The following is a 21,102-nucleotide window of genomic DNA, read 5'->3' on the forward strand; positions in this document are numbered from 1 at the left end:
CAGAGCACACTTGGTGCTATAGTGGTTGTTTCATGGTAGGTTTTCTTCAAAACCCGCTATGTGCTCTTTAGTACATATTTTAAAGGGTAAAACATCAGCTAGACTAGAGGTTAGCCACGAAAGTTCAAGCTTTCTTAACCTTATCGCACCGACCTTGACTCAATTTTGATCTCAGTTCAACTCGAGCCTTCTAACACTTTGCGAGGTTCAAGCGACCATAACTTTGCTGTTTATGCAGTGCCCCTGCCTTTATCTACATGGAATTCTTCCCATTGATAGATGCTATAAACATTCACCTCCAAGTTGCATATTTGCTGTATGATAGTAACTTGGGCTTACGTGAGTACTAACATTCATAGGAGTTGAACTGTAATTACCTACACTGATGTTCAAGGTCATGCTAACTGATTTACATGAGACAAAAGTTTGAGACACATAAAGATGAATCTTCATTGGCCACATGAATGTTGCTGTTTGGAGGAGTTTATTACTTGGGATGTGTGTACTCATTACCATATCAACGTTATGATACTTACTTGGATTTGAATTCAGATTTGAATACGAAAAGCAAACAAAGCTTTATACCATACCTGAATGTAAATTAACAATCTGAATCCGATCTGAATCCAATTTTTAAATTCACAATCATACCGAATTCTAGTTTTTGTAGCACTACATTATGTTAATAACTGACTTGCAAAATGGATGGTTATTAAATAGCGGATATTTAATTCAAACTAAGTCTGAATCTGATTGGATATTTGTTCAAACCCAAATTCGGATCCATTTCCAACCGGGTGTCACTTTTTAGATCAGAATATCATCCCATTCCTTAATGGGATGTCAAATAAGCTTCCATATCAGATTTTTTTGGGGAAGCGGTTCAGTCAGATCTCCTATTAGAATCACATTTATTGACATCTCTATATAGATGAACATGTACTATAATTTTGTGTGTGGCTGAAATAGCTAAGGTCTTCGTTTTCTTTCAAGATGCGTCAATATTCATCCTTGAGTAGCGGTGAAAGCCTCCCTTTTTACTGGCTCATGAAGTTTCTAGGGCTTGCTAGAGCTCGAATACAGCATAAAATTAGAGAGGGCTTTTTCAAATTTACATTATACTACCAAAATTAATTCAATTAGTGGTTTATACTTATACAAATACACAACAAAAAAACTATACACAAAAATTCAAGGGCCCAAGCTGCCTGATGCACTCTTTTAGAAGCCCATCCAAATGAGAATAAAACCTCCGATTCCTTTTGAAGACGCAATTTCCATGTTCCTTTTCTTATGGAGAAGCTTCGGATGAACAATGACATCCTAAAATTCCGCCCCAATGGTATTCTTGAATAACTTCAATGCCTTCTTTTGCTTTCTATTCTGCAACCATACCCGACTGCATTTATAACTGCAACCTCATACTTAAGATTTCCATTTGCTTCCATGAAGGGGTAGAGCCAGAACTTTTTCATGAGGGGTCAAATTAAAGTTTTTAATTTTGACAAGAGCCAAAATATCATTTTTCAAAATTTTTATATATGACAACTGAATTTTCTAAAATTTACATGCAAACTTCTTAATTTTTTTTTTTGAGGGGGGCGAGGGCCCCCTTGGCTCCGCCCCTCCTTCCATGGACCTGCTCTATTAATTAACTCCACCACTAATATAATGACAATTCCCATTCTTTGGGCGTTTGATATACCCAATGAAAATACTCATTTTTTAAGAAATTGGAATTGTTAAACAAACGGAAACGAAGTATTTTGTTTTTGGAATTAGGAAACTGAAACCCATAATTTTGGTTCCATTCTACTGAAATTTTTATTCTTGAACCAAAATTCCAACCATCAAACGCCATTGTTTTCCTATGTGAGAAAACATAAGGATGGTCTATCAACAAAATTGGTTTAAACTAATCTGGCGGCAGTTCACAATGACGCTTGCTATGGCTGCGGTGATCATGATCAGAGCACACGTAAAAGAAGTTTCTTACGAGCACTAACTGCATATGCCGACAAGCCATTTGATTTTGCCTAAAGAAGAATATAACGGGAAAGACTCCTTTTAACCCGAAGTTATAAAAGTGAACAAAAGCAAGACAACTAACCGTATCTTGTTATGTCGAAGTTCAACAAATATTGAAAAGGAAGTTACTTGGAAGGTGACAAATAGCAAGCAGAATTACTGAGGTCGCCCTTGTATCAAGGGATGTCAATGGATCATATTTAGTTTTCTTGGATATCTATATATTCAGATTCTAATTCATAAGTGAATTCGGATAAAAAAAATTATAGATCATATCCAAACCCGAAATCTGAATTCATAATGACTTTTAGATTAGCATTTGAATAAGAATCTGACTTGTAAATCGAATTCCAACCATATTATAGACATTTGAGTATAGGATAATTATTGAAAACTTCATCTGATCCATATTCGAATCTGAATCTGAATCCGCTCAATATTTACTTAAATTCGAATCCGGTCAGATGTCATTTTTATGTCCAAATCTGATCTGAATTCTTAATCGGATATCAATTGTTTTTTAATATCCAATTTATTATACAGTTCAGTGGGATATCGATCTATTAGCGTCCCTATTTCCATGCACTTTCAATATTGGCAATAAAATCCATTAGCAGGACCTATTTCCATGGATTTAGCTATTAAGAAGGGCAAAGGAAATTAGAATATCCAGCACGTCATCAATGTAGTCCAGGATATATTCGTCACATCTATTACATTTATACAGGAAAAAGAGGCAAACAAAGTGGTCTAAATAAACAACACCATCAATAGACTAGAAAACATGTACAAGAAAACCAAAAGGGGGCATTGTTACGAAAGTAGAATAGTTATAACCTTTAACCAATGACGGAGAATATCATTCATGGCAATCAAGGGAAAGGTACAATGAATGCTTCTGAATATTATTGTCATTTTTTTCCTTCTAACCCATACATAAACCATGAAGGAAGGCCATCAAATTTATCATCCATATGCAAATGGTAACAATCTGAAGGTTGTAAAATCATCATTCCAATCATGCAATGACCAAGAATTAATTCTTCCACATTCAACTATTAAAATGCATGCAATCTCTATCAGTCACTCGTTTGTGCTTACCTTATTTATTTTTTGCTCCATAACAATAATCCATGAATCCCATTAGTACTATTATGTACTTGTGATTAAATCTTTATAGATTGTACAAATAATAGAGTTAATTATAGTTCATATCATTACATATTTGTAATTATACTCATTTAAATGAATCTCTATAGATGTAATTGTAAGTTAAACTCATTGAAAGAACCATAATTGTGCAAACGATGGATCTAAATGTAGTTCATATCACTACATACTTGTGATTATGTTGATTTAAATAAAAGCTTATAGACATAATTACAAGTTAAATTCATTAAATAAACTATAATTGAGTAAATGAAAAAGTTAAATCTCATTCGTATCATTAAGTAATAGTAATTATAATTTAAATAAATTTTTATATATGTAATTGCAAGTTCAACTCATTAGATGAACTATAATAATGCATATAGCCACTACACCATTTCAGCAGATGGTTGATGGGCTGAGGGCTATTGGCATTTGGTGCTTCATCACCCATCAAGGAAAGCCATCGGGAGCAGAAGAGGAGCAAAAAAGGAAATTGCCTTATCCTCCCTCCAGAATCCCGCAAACAATCATGGCTGTTGGTAATGCCGGACACACCAAAATCTTTCTGCATCTATTTGAGAAAGCTCAACTGTCTTCAATATTTTTACGTGACAATCCATTGCCTGTTTCAATGGAGCCAAACTCCTCACGAGCAATTGTGAAGATAGAGAATTAACTGTTAGCATTGGTGAAGCAGCTCAGTTCCTCAACAATCATTTCTTCTCTCTATTTGTCCATCAGTCAGAAAGGTAAATGACACATTAAGTATCGTTTTACACTCCCAATTTGCAGGCATTCAGAATTTTTTTTTTCCTTTTCACGGTTCAATTAACTTTTGTTTTGTGCTTCTCAGTTCGTCCTTTTGAAAGAAAAAACATTGACTTATATATAGTTTGGAAAATCCTTTTTTTTCCTTGTAGACTTGCATATTTAACTTCTTGTTACAAAAAATCTTTGCAAGGAGGAAATCAACTTCGGACCTGCTCTGTGATCAGTTTCCCTTAGAAATACCTTTCAATTGTGCAAAGCAATACATTAAGCTAGAATGAAGAAAACAATGAACAGAATAGTATTTTTACAAAATTACAAAATTTTGAAACATCCTAGCAAACGGTTTGCTCTCCAAGTGGTAATCTTGAAGGTTTCCACATTTAATAGCTTGAAACATGGATGTTTCGCTATGCTTAAAACTAGTATAGATATTAATTACCAATATGCTTGCTTAATTTATTTCACTATCATTATAAGTAATATGTATTTATCATTATAAGTAATATGTATTTAAGATTTGCAGTACCTTTCATTATGCTTATCATAGTAGTATGCTCCATTCAAGTATATCATTAGTGAAAACCCACTAAATTAACTTTCTCAAATAGGCCATTAAGGCCCTTAATCCTAAAACCAAATTTACTCTAGGCTTCCTTCTTTGCCTTTTTCTATTCTACTTATATTTCTCAATGAAGTGAAGGATCTGCCAAATCATATAGGAGCAAATATAAAACAAATTAATAGACAAATTGAAAGATTTTAAGGTGAAAAACATAAACAAGAGAAAAAAAATTACCATCAAGGAATATATATTGGCCACTGAACTCTAGTTAGACATTCATTATGGATTTGCATGGTCAAAGTCTCACTCTTTTTATTCAGTTACACAACAAAGAAGAAGTAAGCAACAATGTTATCCAGTTACATAAATGAGAATGAGAACGGAGTCCAGAAACTCACCATACCATGTTGCAACATAAGTTAGACGGATGAATTAAGAGCTTTACTTTAAGTTGTTTAGCACAATATATGAATCCAAACCTCTTTTCAACTACCCTAGAAGAATCTTTCAAATGGGAAAAGTGGAAATCCATCCAAGTTTGGCCATCATTGTTACTTTTAAATGAAACAAAATGGTGCCTACAAACATACATACATACATACATCCGAAGAATGTCTCCGTGGGTGTCAGGCCCCATGCCATTTTATTAACAAAAAATACAATATATACATTAAAAAAATGGAGACCACTTGGTCTCTTAGTTTATATCCCCTGGTTTCTTGAAAGGATCCCAATCTCCTTGTAGGATGTTCCAACATTTACAAAACGAGTTCCTCGAAAAACTACACAAAAGATGAACAACCTTTACTGATGGCTTCCCTTTTGATATCTTGAGATTAGTCGCTAGAGAGTCGACCTCATGGTTTCCATCATTTGATCGAGGGTGCTGTGAAATAAAATCCTGCATCTCATGCCTCCATTCCTCATCATTGACAAGCATCCAAATTTTGTTTCCAAAGCTCTAAGCTTGCATTCCACTTTCTATATTGTAAGAAGAAAATACAGATTTGTGAGGCATACTGTCTCTACGTTCTCATAATATAAGACCGCTTTAGCAACCCCTGCTTTATGTTTCTCTAGAATCACAACACCTAGGAATTTATGTTTGTAGAGGACTGCCAAGTGAATGTTGGTGGTACTTTTTTTGCTACTTTCATTGATCCATACCAGGATTACTTAAGTATCTGCCTAACATTCCAACGATAAATGCAATATCCAGACGAGTACAAACCTGAGCATAAATAAGACTTCTCACAACAGATGAATAGGGAATCATTTTCATTTCTTTAGATTCGAGTTCACTTTTAGGGTACTGTTTGAGACTAAACTTGTCTCCTCTAGCAACTGGAGTATCTTCTGGTTTGCAATCTTTCATGCCATATCGCTGAAGCACCTTATTAATGTAGGCCTTTTGTGATAATTCAAGAATATCCCGAGAACGATCTCGAAATATCTGGATCCCCAATTCAAAAGATGCATCACCAAGATCCTTCATGTCAAACTTTGTTGACAAAAATGTCTTAGTTTTATGCAATATACCCACATCATTACTTGTTAGCAATATATCATCGACAAATAAAACCAGAAAGATGCAAGAAGCTGTTAATATATTTGAATTTAGGCCTATTTTCTACTCTAATAGTTTACATAAAAGCATCTCTCACATCTTGGTAGACCGTATGAAGCCCATTTTAGTAAAGATTATGAGCTCGTCCATAGCTTGCAGAACCATTCAGAAGCTCTCTCTTCCTCAACTTGGATTTAATGAACACCTATGATAGAGTTAGCTGAAAGTTTCTAAGGTATTCCCTGTTAACTTTGGGTTTTGTTGATTTTGGGTGAATAGATTAATAAAATGCACTGAATCGGTCTCCTATGCTCTCATTATTAATGGCAAGGAAGACTACTTTGAGGCAAGACATGGGTTGAGGCTAGGTGACCCATTGTCATCATACATTTTCACAATTGTACTGAAGATTTTATTCCGTCGCATCAAGTATGCAGCCCGCTTCTAGCATATTAAAGTGCCCACATATATAGGAGTTTCTCATATTCCTCCAGGCATCTCCAGGCATCTACTATGCAAATGACATCATGTTTGTTTGTTAAGCAAAACAGACGATGATATCCCACGTCAAGGACATTTTGGTAGATTTCGAGGCCAAAGCAAGGATAATTATCAACAGGCAAAAAATCTTCTCGCATTGTGTTCCATGTTCATGACTACCTCTTCAAGGATCTTCAATCTACACTTGGCTGAAATATAGGTCAGCTTTCAATTACACACTTGGGTCTTTCACTATTCACTAATAATATGCAGTTTTCTTTTTGAATTCCTTGTATCCAAAATGGTAGCTGGAAAGGGAATCTTCTGTCCTGTTCTGGCCGTCACTTCCTCATACGTCATGTGCTCCATCAAATCATCTATTACTAGACGTCAGTTTTTCGAGTCCCTAACGCCACCATCTCTAAGCTTGAATGCTTATGTAGCAGATTCTTATGAGGGAATAAGGAAGATCACAAGAGACACCGTTTGCTTAGGTAGAAAAGTCTCTGCTTCGCCTAGAGGATCTGGCTTCAACAATTTGTGTGCGTACCATGAAGGCCCAACTAATTTTCTTGGCCTTCAAAGTATTAACCCAGGGGTCTACTTGGTTAATCTTCGTGCGACATAAATATTTGCGTATTGAAAGTATGTGGTCTTACGAACCTAAAGCAAGACACTCTTGATTTTAGAAGGGAATTCATTGCGACAGGAATGAGATAAACCTAAAGCAAGACATCATCAATCATATTAGTTTCGAAACCAAATGAAACTATAACTTGATGAAATCTGTAATACCACTGACGGGAAGCTTGCTTTCGCCCATAGATGGATTTCTTGAGTTTGTAGACCATTTTGTTTGCATCCACTGAAACAAAATTTTCTGGTTGCACCATATATATCGTTTCATCAATGTCTCCATTTAGAAACACTATCTTTACATCCATCTGATGCAACTCTAAGTCAAAATGAGCCACAAATGCCATTATGGTTCTGAAAGAGTTTTTTGACGAAACTAGAGAGAAAGTTTCTGTATAATCAATGCATTCTTTTTGAGTAAAGCCCTTTGCGACAAAACTTGCCTTATACCTTTTCATGTTTCATATTGAATCTCTTTTGGTTTTAAATATCCATTTACAACCAATGGGCTTCACACCTTCAGGCAAGAGAACAATGTCCTATACATTATTATCCATCATGGACTTTATTTCATCATTCATGGCATCTATCCACTTATGAGATTTAGAACTCTTTGTCACTTGCTGGAAGTTAATAGGATCATCTTCCATTAAGCCCATATCAACATCATGTTCTTGGAGATAGACAAAATCATTTGAAATTGTGTTTCTCCTCTTCCTAGTGGATCTCCTTAGTGACACTTCTACTTGATTTTCCTGAGGTTGTTGAGTTTGTTCTTCAGTGGTTTGAATATGTTGATGAAACAATAGCAGGAATGAAGACATGACTATTGCTTACAACATCTATATGAGTAGACTCAAGTCCCTCTTCAAAGGCAATATACGTCTAACCTTATCATCTCCCTCAAACTCAATATCTTCAAAGAAATGGGCATTTACCATTTCAAAGAAAGACTTACTGATTGGATTATAAAACTTATAACCCCTTGATCTTTCAAAATATCCAACAAAATAATAGTTAACCGTCTTAGAGTCTAGTTTCTTTTCGTTTGGCCTATATGGCATCGCTTCAGCTGGACATCTCCAAACATCCAAACATGAAAATGCTTCATACTAAGCGTTTTGTCTGTCTATAATTCATATGAGGTTTTCGGTACTGCTTTTAATGACACCCTATTGATAATATAAGATGCAGTCTTTAATGCCTCTCTTTAGAGGGACTCCGGTAAGATAGAATGATTTATCATACTCCTTACCATATTCATAAGAGTCCAATTTCATCTTTCAGCTACACCATTCATTTTGGGAGAACCTTGCTTGGTGTATTGATGAACTACATTGCATTCCTCTAAGTACTTAGCGAAAGGGCTTGGACGTTGTTCACCTGATCTATCAAATCTACCATAGTATTCACCACTACGGTAAGATCTAATGGCTTTAATCATTGTGCCTAATTGATTCTCAACTTCGGCTTTAAATGATTTGAAAATATCTAAGGATTGAGACTTCTCATGAATTAAATACAGGTAACCATAATGAGAATAATCGTCTATGAACGTGATAAAATATTGTTGTCCATTCCAACAAGTCGAAAGGAATGGACCACAAACATCTGTATGAATTAGTTCTAAGACGTCTGAAGCTCTATTTGCACATGTTTTCTTAATGTTTGTTTGTTTTCCCTATATACATTCAATGCAAACATTAAAGTTTATAAAATCAAGGGATTCAAGAATTTCATTCAACATAAGCCTTTTGGGCAAGATGCTCAAGCACAGATGCAGCACAAATGAAGTCCTGCATCCTTTTTGTACCTACAGACCTTCGAGTCATGATTAGAAGAAGAAACGAAAATTTCAGTGGTCGAGCTACTATTGCAAGTGGCTCCATGAAAACAATGAGAGAGAGAAAGAGAGAGTGATAGTATGAAGCAAGCCAGATTGATGTGTGTGTATTTGTGTGTGTGTGTGTGTGTGTTTATATATATATATATATATATATATATATATATATATATATATATATATATATAAAGCTAAACAAGCCGTTTGTTCTAAAATTAGTTTGAAGTTGATAATTTGCTAAAACATGAGATGATGTACATATTCCCCCTTTTGGGAAGAATTAGTTTTGATGGTTAATATGCATTTGATCGGCTATTTACCTAACGCTGTAGTTGTTCTGTTCGCGACGATAATTTTTTGTTGCACAATTGGAATGCAAAAACTGCATACGAGAATCGACGGCGATAAACATTGAAAAAGTTTGTGTTCCTCTTCTCATGGTAGCGAGCTCCTAACAAGACTTAACCAAGAATCTAAGTTCCCCTCTTGAAAATAAGCCCCCATATTTGAAGATGGAAAAGGTTTTCTTTCGTTTTTTCTTCACCATCTCTAGTGCTTCATGCTTCCTTTGTTTTTTTTTGTCGACTTGAATTTTCACATGCATCAATACAAAAGAAAAACCTTTTGAAACCCTTGTATGTATGAAGTTCTCTTTTTCAATTTTATTGATATCGATTTCAATATCCAATTTGGTAGCAGGCAGGTTCAGTGTATCAGCTGAATTGAATCGCATCATAATCATTTTAGAAGTGCTACCACTGCCTCGGATGGTACATTCATCAAAAAGTAAAGTTATTGGACCAATTTGATTTGAATCGGTAGATTCAAACTGATATTACTCCATTTTTTCCGATAAGAAAAAGTTATGGAGAGTTCAACCCTTTTCCACCCACGTGGCAGAAAAGCTAGTTTGTTTTATACATACACAAAATAATGCTGTCTATTTACATGTGATGTGTGAGTCATAATCGTCATTTGAATTGTGCTTACTGTACAAAAACAGAGCTATGCTACAGAGAAAGGGTAGAAAGAATAACAAACAGAGTAGGGTGCATCAAATCAATTCAATACTCAACACTTATTTATAGTTACAATAAGGGAACACAGCGCGAGAAAACAAGAAAAGAATAAATCTATTTTATCAAATCACAATTTCACATTTTGGAATAGTCTAGAACATTCATTTGTAACAACAGAATTGCCCTTCTCCTCGTTCACGCTGAGATATTTTCTGTTGTGCATAACAGCCCTGATGGGAGCTTATAACAGAAAAGGCATCGTTGTGGCCTACCACGATGCATACAATGAAATTCCTGCATTAACCTTTCACACCCCCTTCACAAACTGGACCATGTAAATTAAATATGTTCAGTTTGGCTTTTAGTCTTCCAAATACTTCTTTGGACACTGCCTTAGTAAACAAATCTGCAATTTGAAGCTGTGAAGGCACATACCTGGTAATAATTGTTCCATTTTTGACAAGATCACGAATCATATGACAGTTCAATTTTACATGTTTAGTTCTCTCATGTAAGACTGGATTAACAGTCATCTGTAATGCTGATTTACTATCACATAAAAGAGAAACTGCAGCTGTATGTTTTACCTGAAAGTCAGCCAATAGATTTTTGAGCTAGAGTATCTCACAACAAGTATTTGCTAATGCTTGATACTCTGCTTCAGCAGAAGATCGAGACACAATTGGTTGCTTTTTGGTTTTCCAAGAAACCAACCTTTCTCCTAAGAACACACAATATCCAGTTATTCATTTCCTAGTGTCTCTGCAAGCTCCCCAATCTGCATCTGAGTAAGCTATAAGCCTAAAATCTGAATTTGCAGGGAAGAACAGACCCTGTCCTAGATTACTTTTCAAGTAGTGCAGAACCTTCAAAGCAACAGTATAATGTGCAGTAGATGGACTTTGCATGCCTACTTAAAGAATGAACTGCATACATTATATCTGGTTCTGAAATTGTCAAATAGATTAACCGACCAACTAACCTACAGAAAACAGAGGGATCTTTCAACTCCTTGCCATCTGATGTGGAGAGATTTAATCTAGGCTCCATAGGCACTTCAATGGGTCTTGAATTTATTAAACCCACTTCATCCAAAATATCACATGTATATTTTCTTTGTGACAAAAAAATTCTTTTTTCTGACTGAGATAATTCTAAATCGAGGAAATATTTCAATTTCCCAAGGTCCTTCATTCGAAATTGTTGACACAAATCTCTTAAAACTTTCAATCTTCTGCAAATTGGTGATCAAATTATTGAAATGATTTTTCTTCAATTTATTCACATATGTTGTCGTGTTGTTTTTGTTGTTGTTGTCTCATTGCAGTTAGACCACTAGTTCTCCAAGTGTGTAATAATGTTGAATGCTTGCTTGGAGAAGAGATTGGAAGCAATTTTAAGTTGATCAATTCCTTATTCTAGTAGTTTGCAAAAATGTTTATGCTGTTGTTTATATCAAAAAGTTGTACAAAGGTGTCTATTTGAATGTAGCTTCCACATAAACCTCCAAAGCACATGGTTTACAACAATGTAATTAAAATTAATTTCATAATCAAATCACTCAGTTGCTTGGTTCAAGTAAATTGAATTGAAAAATAATATATTACCATCAAAATGCAAAATGGAAAAGGAAAACTTTAGAAACATAAGTAATCATAATAATTACAAATAGTAACAAAGAAATAAATAAATAAGATACAACACATTGCACCGTTGAATAGGGCCTGAAACCAGTGATTTGCCACAGACTTTGAACAATGACCAACTTGTGCTGAAATTACTATTTTTTTACGTATATTTATCTTTTATACTTGTCAATTTAATAGTAGTTTTTAAGTTTGACTTCATGGGTTTAAAGCTTTGCTTTGCCTCATGATATTTAACAATATTGGACATAAAATTTACCTTTGCTTAAAACATGAATACTTTTCAGGTGTCATCCTTTGTGAAGCTAAACAACTATTTGGACTACTAGAGAATGATGTTTTTAGTTGTGGATATATGAATGTAGATCTGGACAGTTGATTTTTAAGTACTCATGATTAGTAGGACCTATTTATATATTAAAGAAACATATATTTTCTGTTGATTCTAAGTTAGTTATTTGATCAAATTTGAACCGATTTTCGCTGGTTTCCATAGGCATGAGTTCTCCAAGAATTCTTGTAATGTTTCATGGTTTTGAATGAGAAAATATGAGTTTTAAGGCTTCAAAAAATTGAGGGTTTTGCAGTCAATTGATTGAAAGTCGAGTTAAAACTAAGAATCAAAGAAAATAATTGAGAAAATTGATCGACATTTTCTTGTTATTTTTGTTGTTGCTGTCTCATTGTAGTTAGAAGAGATTGGAAGTATGCCTTCACTGCTGTGAAGGAACAATTTTAAGTTGTTGCTTAATTCTAGCTGCTTGAGAAATGTTTATGCTAGAAAATTGTACAAAGGTGTCTATTTAAATGCAGTTTTCACATAAACCTCCAAAGCACATAGCCTAAAGCAATGTTATTAAAATCAATCTCATAATCAAATGAATCATCTACCCAATTCAGGTAAATTGAATTGGAATAACTTAGTAAAAATCATGTGCGAATTGGTAAACAATAATCATATAAATTATAAATAGTAAATAAACAAATAAATGAATCAAATAAGATGCATTACACCATTAAGTAAGCCATGAACTCGAAGTGACTTGCCATAAGTAATGGACACTTATAAGCACTAGCTGAATATGTGTTTTTTACATGTATTTTTATTTTACATACTTGTTATTTTAGCATTTCTTTTTAATTTTGACTTTATTTTTATGAATATTATATACTTGACAATTTCGGTCCTAATGCTTATTCGCTTTCGTTTGTTTCATGGGCTTAATTCTTTGTTTCGCCTCACCACATTCACCAACATTGAAAATAACTTTAACCTTTTCTTAAAACATGAATACTTGTCAAGTGTTGCCTTTTGTGCAGTTAAACACATGTTTGGACCAACTGAGAATCATGTTTTTAGAACTCGATATATGAATTCAGAGTTGGACAGTGGATTTTTAAGTATTGCATTAAGAAAACATATATTTTTTGTAGACTTTAAGTTAATTATTTGAACAAATTTGAACTGATTTTCACTGGCTTCCACAAGGATGTGTTATTCACTAATTCTAGCAGTGTTTCATGCTTTTGGATGATAAAATATGATATTTAAGCATTCAAGAACTGGGAGTTATGTTGTCAATCAGTTGAGAGTCGAGTTAGAACCAAGAATCAAATAAAAATGAATGACAATTTGAACAACATTTGAGCAAAGACACAACACTCTCTGTAGGTCCTCTTTTTTCTAAAACAACATATTTTTCTTCAATTATTCACATTTATTTTCTTGTTATTTTCACCGTTGTTGTCCCATTTTAGTTAGACTACTTGTTTGCCAGGCACAAACTAATGTTGAATGGCTGGTGGGAGAAAAGATTGGAAGTGTGCCTTCGCAGCTAAAAAGAGTAACTTTAAGCTATTTAATTTCTTATTCTAGCTGTTCGCAGAAATGTTTATTTTATTGTTTATATTTGAATGTACTACAAAGGTGTATTTAAATGCAGCTTCCACATAAACTTCCAACTTCCAAAGCACATAGTCTACAACAATGTTATTATAATCAATTTCATAATCAAATCTATCAGCTACCTGATTGGGGAAAACTGGAATGGAATAATTTAATAAGAATTTGGTATGAATTGAAAAAAAATCATAACATTCATATATTTGTCATCAATATGAAAATTAACAAAAGAAAACTTGAGAAACTCAAATAATCATAATAATTATAAATAGTAATAGACAAATACATCAATAAACAATGACATTTTGCATGATTAAAAAAGCCATGAAATCAAAGTGATTGCCATAAGCTATGACCAATGATTAACATGAACTGAATATGTTTTTTACTTGTATTTTTATTTTACATACTTATTATGTTATCAGTTGTTTTATAAATATTATGAACTTTGTAGTTTTGGTCTTGATGCTTACGCTTCACTAAGACTCAGTTTGCCTTGCCTAGCTTCACTATGTTAGTGCTTTGCTTCACATCATCACATTTAACAACATCGGAAATAACTTTAATTTTTTACTAAGACATGAATACCTTTCAGCTGTCATCCTTTGTGAAGTAAAAAAATATTTGGACCAATAAAGAATCATGTTTTTGGATCAGGATGTACTAATTTAGGGCGGCAGAAATATAATTTTTCAAAATTTTTACATAGGTTAATTGAAATTTTTTAAAAAATACATGTAATTTTTTTTTTTTGAAATTTTGATGGTGGGGCAAGGCCCTTGCAGCATCTGATGTCAACATTAATATAGAACCTGAAATTTTCATGTTTGTCATCAAATACATCAAGAGACATATTTTTTACTTATATATAGAGCCCCCAAATTTTAGTTCTAGAATTCCACATCCAAGTTTTCAAGCAAAGTTAAATATAAGGGCCCTTTCCAACAATTCTACTCTCTCAATAAAACCACAAATTTAAATTAGAAAAACTTGAATATGGAGATTTTGTCTTTTGGGAGGTATATTGTTGGCCCTAAATTTGGGTGAAATTCAATGCCAACATTAATATTAAAGCCTGATTTTATCCTTTCCATCAGCTGCATTAAGAAAAGAGGTTTTTCTATTTATACATATAGATTTCAAATCTGAATAATTTGCTACCTTAATGTTAGCACTGTATCTCTCATTGTATGTGTCTATGACATCCTAGTTTTCAAATGATATATGTGGGGGGGGGGGGGGGGGGGGTGTCTTTTCGCCAACTCAATTCTCTCAAGTAAAGCACAAGTCAGGAAAACAGAGATACAAATACTTGAACTTTGGAAGGTACAGTTGGTAATACTAAATGTTAGGTGTCATATGAGGCAACTAGTAATATTAAAATATAAAATTATCATCATTGTCATTGTCATTTATGTATGACTTATAATAGACAACTATTACCTTGATTGGGATGAATGTGGCGAAATTTCTTAGAATATGTGCTTTATGAACATGTATATTGGACAATGGGGGTTTAGAGCTTGGCAGTTTCTATCTGGTAAAACAAAACTGCAAAAAGATCATATACCAGCTTGGTATCCCACTGGGTGAGACGGTAGAATAGAGGAAGAAATTGAACAAAGAGAGAAACAAAGATAGAGAAGGGGAGAGAGATAGAGATTTTTTTTCTCTCTTTTTGGTGTGAAAAGATATAGTGAGGTCACCCATTGTTGAGGAAATTATAAAGCAGAGTTTGGTTGGTTTGGTTTGGAAGCTTCAACTATACAAAAAAGAAAATGAAGTCTATAGTCAGAAATTCCATCTTAAGTCAACTTATTTAAAGCAAGGGGTCCTACCAACTAACGAGAAATACCTTGACACGTCCAGTACAATGCAATAGCTTGGCTCATCTAAGAGATTGAATTTGGCGCATGCCTCTGTGAACATATGCACCAAAGGAGGAGGTGAGGTATTTTAAATTTTTTTTTATAGACATTTTAAACTTTTTCACTTTTTTTTTCAATTTTTTTTACCTTTATAAAAAGTTTTCTTCTTTTTTCAATGGGAGAGTATTTTGGTCACTATATACCCATGTGCACATTTTTTTGTGCACAAGGGTGTCGACATAACCAGCTTTGAATGTCATTCTTGTTTGCCCTATGCAGCAAAGACTGAAAGTTAGTTATACAACTAAAACTTAACTCTTTCTACACTTATCAATTATCAATCTCATTCTAGGAACTAAACGCGAAAGACACCCTTGTAAATGACCTCCACTCTCTCAAAAGCTATGCTCTTCCACCATCCTTGACCTCAAGGTTGCGTTTGGTTTCCCACCTGAACTTGGTTACCTTGTTCACAATAAAACGTGAACAAAGTCGAGAATCAATAAGTCTCGCCAAAATGGTTACCCATTAAAAACTTCGCCAACAAAAAGACCAGATGTTTGATAGTTGATAAATGTAAAAGAGTTTTAGTTGTATCAGCAACTTTAGACTTCGCTGCAAAAGACAAGCGAGAATTGGCTGCCATAATGGCTTCTCAGGTGACGTCCATAAGTAAGTATATAGACCAGCTGAGCTATTGGTCCACTGGACGTGTCTTATGAAATCTTCAACAACTAGGTGGGTAGGAGATGTGTTTCATCCTACCATCCAAAAAAGAGAAGAAGCGCCCATCCAAACCCTCATCTCCTTAAGGTACGAGGCCTATTTTCGGTGCTTCGGGGGGCCAGCTCCACCGTACTTCAATTTGCACGTTAGTGACCCTTCCCTTATCCCCCCACCATTGTACAATATAAAGAGTTGACGCCCTAGAGATTCGAAAATGAGAACTGATAACCCAATCTCTAACTATAGACTTTGTTTTTTATATAGTTAAAGCAAGAATCTTCCAAACCCTACCACCCAATCTCTGCTTTATAATTTCCTCAACAACGGGCAACCTTACTATACCTTTCCACAGGAAAAAAAGAAAGTCTCTCTCTCTCTCTCTCTCTTTCTCTCTCTCTGTGTGTGTGTGTGTGTGTGTGGGTGTATGTGTTGAAGCATGTCTAGTTGTAACCGATATGTTTGTTTTTTTTTTCTTCTTTTGTGATTCGAGTTATATGCTTTCTTGCTATTAGATTTTAGTTTAAATTTTGGTTTTCACTGTGAGGCTTTAAGCTGTCATATGCCATATGTTTTTCACTTTGAATCTCTAATCAACAATATGCCATATGGTTCATGGCTTTTATTTTTCTATTCATTTTTATCCTTGTGAATCGTTATGCACCTCTTTCTTAGCTAATACATTTTTTTATGCATGACTTATAGTAAACAGCTAAGTTCTTATTAAATTGAGATTGTCTTGTGTTTGTTGCTAAAAGTTTATTTAGGCCATGTGTGAGGTTAGAAATGTTATTGCACTGGGATGACAATTCAAATTTTAGCAGCATTCTGATTTGCAGCAAAAAAATTTACCCTAACAGATTTTTTTTTTTTTTTTGGGTAGGAAGCGTCCTCTAACCTTCATTTGGCGGAGTAAGGGAAGAGTTTTTCCAAAATAAAGCCTTTTTAGTTTAATCTGCCCTAATACTGTCGACAAGGTTGCCATTCTTTATGATAGGATATGTACATATAACTAATGCAAAATTAATTAAATATAGAATGACTGTCACTTGTGAAAAGAGAAAACCAAAGAAGAAAAAGTCGCTATTGGCCCTCTAGGCGCACACTAGCAAAAGAGTGTTGTAGGATTTGCACTCTGAAGGACATGGCCTCTGCACTAAAAACCGAATGCTCCCTTTTCCTCTTCCTCTTCACCATTATATTATAAGTTTGATTTCCTGTAACTACCAAAGATCAACAACGCCAGTTGCTAAGCAAGCTTTTCTTGCTTCATTCTCTCAACACCAAAAGTTTTGTCCAGCCTTGAGGCAATGTCATTTGCCATTATAAGAGAATAGGGTCGTCTCCAGGAGTTTTTAGCCATGAGAAACTTACATTCGTGACACAAATTTGGTGTGAGCACTGTACATAATTTTAGAATCATAACAATGTGATGTTGAAACATTATAATGGGATTTTGATAGGCTGGCGTAGGTAGTGGCCCACCCCAGCTAACAAGTAGCTCCGCTACTGCTTCATACCCTACCTAATCTTGAAGCGATCCCATAGTTCTTTCTTTTTTCAATCATCCCAACTTCTCCATTCTCTTCAAGATTGACCACACCAAATTAGGGCTGCACACGAGCCGAGTCGAGCTCGAGCTCGCCAAGCTCGAGCTCGACTCGGCTCAAAGAGCTCGAGCTTGAACTCGACTCGAGCTCCCTAACACAAGCTCGAGCTCGACTCGATTACACAAAGTCGAGCTCGAGCTCGACTCGCTTAACTCGTTTTCTCATGAACACCACAGGACAATAACAGCAAAACAGAGATGAAAGAAATGTAATCAGTCCACACTACATGTAAAAACAACACACAAAAACAAGAACAACGAATTTAGTATCAATAACAACAAAATAGAAAACACCACAAAAAACACCACAAGATTCAACACACGAAGCCAAACGCCTCCATCCACCAGAATATGAATTCATTTGGAAGCCACAAAAAAGACAAAAGCAATAAACAAAAAAAAAACGGGGGAGAAGTTAAACCCTAACCGGGAGTCTGGGACAAAGGTCACGCGTCACCGACCACGCAAGTGAGACCCAGGCGCTTGAAGAAGGGGGAAAAAATGAAAACCCAACAGAAGAAGAAACGATTCAAGAAGAAGAAGAAGAAGAAAACCTGCCGCCCGCCGCCCTGCCGGCTGCTCCTCTGCTGGCTGCCGTGCTTCGCGGCTTCACCCCTTCAGCCTTCCCCTTCTAGATGGAACATGGAAGACCCAAGGCAGTGGACCTTGGTCCTCTCTCATGACCTCGTCGCGTCTGGCGGTCGTGGTCGATGGAAGACGATTTCGTGGTAGTGGTCGATGGAAGAGGGAAGATGAGAAATCGAGAAGAGAGAGAGAAACCAGAAAAAATTCAAGACGTGAAGGGAAGATTGGCTTTCAACGTTTCGTTTTAACTTTTAACCCTAAACCGGTGAATCGGTTTCATGAACCGGTTTGTATGAATCGAGTCAAGTTTAAACGAGTCGAGTTCGTGCAACTCGAACTCGACTCGTGTAGCATTTCGAGCTTAATGGGTGAGCTCGAACTCGACTCATTTATAAATGAGTCGAGTTCGAGTCGAGCTTTTCCGGGTGAGTTCGAGTCGAGCCCGAGTTGGCTCGACTAGTTGTGCAGCCGTACACCAAATTTGTCACCAATATATTCCAGTACCCCATGGCTAAAAAATCCTAGATCAGCCACTGATGTGAACTCGACCCTATTCTCTTATAGGACATGCCACATAACTAGACAAAACTTTTGGTGTGGTGAGAATGAAGTAAGAAAAGCTTGCGTAGCATCTGGTGTTGTTGAGCTTTGGTAGTTACCGGAAATCAAACTTATAATAGTGAAGAGGAAGGGGAAAAGGGAGTTTTCGGTTTTTAGTGCAGAGGCCATGACCGTCAAAATGAAAATCCTACACTCTTTTTTCTTCTTTGGTTTTTTTTTTTCACAAATAACAGTCATTCTTTATTTAATTTTGCATGAGTCATATGTACATGTCCTATCATAAAGAATGGCAACCTGGTTGACGGTATTAAGGCAGATAAGACGAAGAACGCACTATGTTGAGAAAAACTTTTCCCTTACTCCACCACCAAATGGCCTAAGGTTTAGAAGACGCTTTTACCCAGGCAATTTTTCTTTTTCCTTTTTTTTTTTTTGTTTGTAGGAAGCGGCGATGATGCAGTGTCATTGATAATGCTCAACCCGGCCATCTACAATAGAGCCCGAGTTTTAGAGTTGAGTCGAGCTTGAGTTGAACTGACTCCGTCAAGGCAAATCGCGTGGAGCAGAAAGACTGCAGCAGAGGGGGAAGCAGTCTCTAAGGTTTCCTGCTCAGGCCATGGCCACACCTTACTCGATGGAGAGCTGTTGGAGGATGGCAATTCATGCTATGCAGGTGCTGATTGCTCGGAATTCTTGTCTCAGAGGCGTCCCTTCCAATACGGCAGTCTAGAAGAATCGATTAATTCGAACCATTGTATGACTGCACCAAGACCCATCCTTGTACAAAAAGAAAATGCAAGAGATCGACGAAGTTTCTGAAAAGCAGGTCAATAATTCTTGATTGGCACATATCCAACGCTCAATCGCGAAATAAAACTTTTATAGTAACAGCAACAAGGGTATGAAAGACTGAATACCATTCCATCCAAGCATGCCAAAGTTTACAATTCACTTTATTGTAGGTAGGAAATAAGTTGTACTCATTAAAGTTTAAATGTTGAACCATTAGTGTTTCTTAATCCGAAATTTCTGGCTTAGCTACTAATTACAACAATTTGAGGTTTAACATGAACTTGAGATGTTGATGTTGGTATGACTTGTGAGTGCAAACATTTAAATATATCTCTTGCAGATATAATTACAAGTTAAACTCATTTGACTATTATCATTTTTAAATAAAAAGTAGTAGTTCTAATATTTTGACTGCAAATAGTTTCATTTTATTCGTGTAATACCCTTTTTAGTGGTCGTTGCAGGCTCGCGAAACTGGTTACGTGCACATAGATCGGAAGTTAGTAATTCTTGGTTTCTATCTGATACATAACTTTAGTATAAGACCAAAAAGGAGTTGAAGCACGTTCCTATTCTCTGAGCACAGTTGTCAATTATGCTTGGTAAATAAATTGAAGTCTGACCCCAATATCCCATATACTTAGCTAAGGGGGCATTTCCTGAAAAAAATTGGGTAATTTTTTAAAGAATGATTCTTGTTGTTTTAATTAGGTAAAAACAAAGTAAACAAGAAGCCTTATAAAAGGAAATAAAATTCTAGATAAGAATAATATTTTAGTGACAAAAAATTATGTAAAATAATTCAGTTAAAGTATAAACAATCGCAAAAGCCTTCTTGTAAACAGCTTGAGTTAGGAATAAAATTACGATGCAAAAATGCATACTACAATGACGTCACATCAAATTTATTTTCATTTTTTTCCCAACATGTTTTTTTTTATTTGTATTCTTCTTTAACGTTAATATAGTGTTCTTTTCTAAATGCCATATTTGTGGCTCCGTTTATGTTAGATGTATTTCGAGAACAACATACTTTTGCTTTTGGAAACAAGTATGTGTAGGCACAAAAGTAAGCGGAGGCATTTGTGAAGTTTTTTTTATAAAGTAATGGCCATTTTAAACTTTTTTTTACAATTCTTCATAGCATTTTAAAAGTATTTTTTATTTTAATGAAGATATTTTAGTCATTGTAAACTTGGTGCATGATTTTTTGTGCTCAAAGGTGTGCTCATGATCTTCAGACAGCAACATATGTGTGCTTACAAACTAATAAGATAAATTGTTTAGACCATTGGAATTTTAGGAAGTGAGTTTGGTGTGTCATCTTGTGTACACAACGAGTGTATACCAACGGGTC

The sequence above is a fragment of the Nymphaea colorata genome, chromosome 6, assembly GCF_008831285.2.
Source record: "Nymphaea colorata isolate Beijing-Zhang1983 chromosome 6, ASM883128v2, whole genome shotgun sequence".
Taxonomy (NCBI): Eukaryota; Viridiplantae; Streptophyta; class Magnoliopsida; order Nymphaeales; family Nymphaeaceae; genus Nymphaea; species Nymphaea colorata.